The sequence below is a fragment of the Arachis stenosperma genome, chromosome 3 (genome assembly GCF_014773155.1).
Source record: "Arachis stenosperma cultivar V10309 chromosome 3, arast.V10309.gnm1.PFL2, whole genome shotgun sequence".
NCBI lineage: Eukaryota > Viridiplantae > Streptophyta > Magnoliopsida > Fabales > Fabaceae > Arachis > Arachis stenosperma.
The window spans coordinates 37,517,065-37,521,639 of NC_080379.1; positions in this window are offsets into that span (position 1 = coordinate 37,517,065).

A 4,575-nucleotide genomic window follows, 5' to 3' on the forward strand; every position below is an offset into this window, starting at 1 on the left:
AAGGAATGGACTCAAAAGAGGAAAAACTAGAGAACATGTGATGCTCCCAGAAGACAACATGACGAGATATACGAATATGGCGAGAGATAGGATCCCAACAACGATAACCCTTATGTTCAGAAGCATAACCAAGAAAACAACACATGCGAGCCCGAGGTTCAAGCTTATTGTGTTCATGAGGCTAAAGAAGGACAAAGCAAACACAACCAAAAACACGGAGGGAACTGTAATCGGGAGAAGTACGATAAAGACGCTCAAAGGGAGTAGTGTTACCAAGAACAGAAGAAGGGAGTCAATTGATAGCATGAACAGCAGTGAGAACAGCTTCACCCCAAGTACGCTCAGGACATGAAGAGGAAATAAGTATCGCATGGACATAATCAACAATATGACGGTGTTTACGCTCAACTCTGCCATTTTGTTGAGAGGTACCAGGACAAGAAAACTCGGACAAAGTTCCCTGCTCAGCGAGAAAATTTAAAAGTTTGGAGTCACGATATTCCATAGCATTATCACGTCGAAAAACTTTAATGACCTTTGAAAACTGAGTTCGAACCATAGTGGCAAAGTTAATGTAAATCTGAGGCAACTCACAACGATTAGTCATCAAATAAACCCAAGTAAAATGTGAATAATCATCAATAAAGATGACAAAATATCGAGCCCCTCCCATAGAAGCGGTGGGAGCGGGGCCCCAAACATCAGAATGAATAAGATCGAAAGGAGAGCATGCAATAGAGGAATTATTACTAAAGGATAAGGTAGGTTGTTTTGCAGTGCGACAAGAAATGCAATCTAAAGACTCATTTTGAACTTGACCTAAAACACCCGTAGATATAAGAGGACGCAATTTTCCTAAGGAGCTATGGGCAAGACGACGGTGCCACAAGTGAAGAGTAGATGGAGAGGAAGCAGCACAGAGATTTGTAGAGGGAACATGAAGGTTCTCGAGCTCAAATAAGCGTCCGACCTTACAACCAATCCCGATGATCTTTCCCGTCCGACGATCCTGCACACGACAACCAGAAATAGAAAAAATGACATCAAAACCGAGTTCAACAAGCTGACCGGCAGAGATAAGATTAAAATTCAATTTTGGAATAAAATAAGCATCAGAAAGATGAATATTGGACTGTGAAATAATTCCGTGATGGGTTGCATGCAAGAGGGAACCATTAGCAGTGTTGACAAAAGGTGCATTTATAGTGGGAGACAACGATGAAAAAAGATGACGCTGAGGAGACATATGATTGAAACAACCAGAGTCAAAATACCATTTAGAATTACCTGGAGGGGTAGAAAGAGTAGCGGGGGTATTACCAGAAAAAGAGAGAAGTTGCTTAAGAAGGGTTTCAATATCTGATGGAGAGACAGAAGGTGTGTTGAGAGATGTGGAAGAGGTGGACTCAGTAGCAGCAGCAGCAGTAGAGGCAGGCACATGCGTAGAGTTGTTGGGACGAGGTTGATACTTGTTCTGATCTGAACGTGGTGGTCGAGTAGGACAGGTAGCAATCAAGTGACCCGAGAGCTTACAATAATGGCAGAACAGTTTCGGGCAGTTGGAGCCAATGTGGCCTTTTTGTTTGCACTTACGACATTCAATAGAAGGACAGTCAGAGAAGGAATGCCTAGACCGGTTACAGTTGCAACAGATTTTGCCCTTTCTGTCGGTGGCAGCAAAGACAGTTTCACCTTTGGAACGAAGCAATCCCAAGCGCGTTTCTTCAGACTTGAGACGAGGAAGAGCATCTTCAAGACTAGGCAAGGGATTCTGATGAAGAAGAGAAGCCCTGACCGGCTCATAGTCATCAGTAAGTGCCATCAGAAATTGGATGAGACGTGTCCGGTTCCGATAATCCTCATATGCCTTAGCATCAGTGGGATCTTTAAGAACAGGCTCACAAGAGGTCAACTGATCCCAAATAATCTCCATCTGAGCAAGAAAATCAAAATCTGCTTGGCCACATTCTTGCTTAAGGCTATGAAGTTCCTTAAGCAGTTGGTACTGATGAGAGAGATCAGAAATAGTGTAACGTTTCGCCAAATGATCCCATACCTCTTTAGCAGTTTCAAAACGCCCAAACTGTAAATGAATGCCAGGAGTAAAAGTGTTGCGGAACCAAGTGATAATCTGATGATTTTTACTATCCCAATCTTCCAATTTCTCTGCATAGTCCTTCTCCTTCTTAGTATCCTCCTTGGATTTGGAGGCACCATTTTTGGATTGGTCAGTCACAATTGGCTTAACAGGACAGGTAATATCACCAGTCACATATCACCATAATTTTCTCCCTTTAAGAAATCCTCGCATAGCTTCAACCCAATGTGCATAGTTGGAGCCATTAAGGATAACAGGGATAGGCTAAAAAACATCTGGCTTTTCCATAGTAATAGAAGAAATAGCAAAGGGAAGAAGAAAAAACTGCAAATTCGGGACAGAAAATGAAAAAACGGAAAGAGCTCACCAAAAAACCTTAGGGAGGGTCCCACTTGTCCGCCACATCAGCGCCACGTCAGCAGTCACGTTAGCACCACGTCAGCCAAACGATGACACGTGGCGACACCTGAGAGGAGGGAGAGAGCCACGCTGGCAGGGAGGTGCAGTGCGGGTCAAAAGCGGGTCGGGTCGAGCCGTGCGCGGGTCGGTGGATCCAAGGAGAGCTTCCTTGCGACACGTGGCAGAACGACAAGCGTACGATCGGAACCAAGATCAACGGCTGCTGAAAACTGGAGGGCGAGGAAGGTTGGCGTCGCGACACGTGGTAGCGCCAGGAACGTTTGATTGGCACTGAGATCTAACGGCTCCTGAAGCTTCTGGAAGGAGAAACACTAATGACGGGCAGCAATTTTCCGGCGGCGCGTGAGGGAGCGTCTGGTGGCTGATGGCGGCGATCTTGGCGGCGTTGGAAAGCTGACAATGAGAGGAACACGATGATGCCGAAGGTGACGAACCAAAGCGTCGAAAACAGATCGAAAAATGAGGGAAAAGAGGCACGGTCGGAGGAAAAAAACAAGAAGGCTATGAACAAAAATTCATAAAAAAAAAACTTTAGGCTTTTGATACCATATTAGAACCAAGAGACTAAGAGAGTAATCTGAAAAGTGTATTATTCAGTATGATCAAAGGTACAATATACAAGGGGTATTTATAGGTGCTAAATGAATCAAAGTAATAAAGACATAGAATCTTACAATTAATGTACAGATATACTATATAAATATAGACGATACTAATTGATTCTAATGATTATCTAAATTGATTCTAATGATTCTCTAATATGGTAAAATTTCATTGTTAAAAAATTATATTTATTTTAGATAAATTTATCATCAAATTATCCATAGTATGCCATTCGCTAATATGAAATTTTCTCCAATTTTAAACTTTTTTTAAATAAAAATTATCATCTCAAAAATCAAGAAACTAAGTAAAAGATGTTATACACTTATAAGTTAAAATTTTTTTTTTGAAAATAGAAATTAGATAAATTGTGATTAATGAGAGACTGGGTTGAAATAGTAATAGAAAAGAGAGAAAGCAGAACAGCCAAAACAGGTCCAATCAATGGAGTATTGGAGTGGGTACTCTCACTCTCATCCCACTTCTCTTCTTCTTTCCAATTTAAACCTTCTCCTGTAGTCTTGGACCATCAACCCGCCTCAAGAGATTATGGTGGAAATATGTAGAGACGCAGAAAGACGCCGAAGAGCAACCATTGAGAACTAGCAATAACCGAGAGTCTGGGGTGGGTGGGTAGCTGAGTTAGGGTCCAGGTGATTGGACGAGTTGGGTATTGATTTCTTTGTGTCTCTTGTGGGCACTGACCCAAAAAAGAACCCTTATTCTTTTCTATCATATACCTTGCTGCCATCATTATCCATCGCTGGTCAACAGCAAGTAATCCACCTGCTCCGCTTCAACGACAATGCCATTTTCTCCATTCCAAATTCTCCCAAAATGCTCTTCCTTTTTTCTATGAATGGTCAAGACCCTTATCATAGCGGTGGCCGCGGAGATTTCAACAATGGCAAAACTGGAGAAAAAAGAAGGCCAAGAAGAGTATTTGACCACTGTAGTGGGACTAGATGCGGGTAATGCTGTCATTAACTGATGATTTCGATGTTCAACCTAAGTTTCTATCAGTATTAATGTTCCTTGTTCTATTTGCAGAAATTGATTTAACGTGAGGATACTAGACGAGAAAATAGGGAACACACTCTAACAAAATTGTTCAATGAGCACTCTTCTTACAATCCATTATATTGCCTTTCCAAATTAAATCTTAATTATGCTTGTCATGGATTCAAATTCGATCTGATTGGATCTTTATTTAGGGTGCTGATGAAGTCGTAAATGAAGCTAAAAGAATTTGGATGAAGAGAAGCTTATTGGTAAAGATATCGCTATTGTAAACAAAGAGAGTCTTGCTGATGAAGCTAACAAAAAAGAAGCTAAGGGATAAGATAATTTGCTAATTTACTGAATTTTCTAGATTGATGATAATATGTTTATGCATTATCTAAATTTTTTGAATGAACTTCCTGATTTCCTACTCAATTCTTTAATTATCTTTT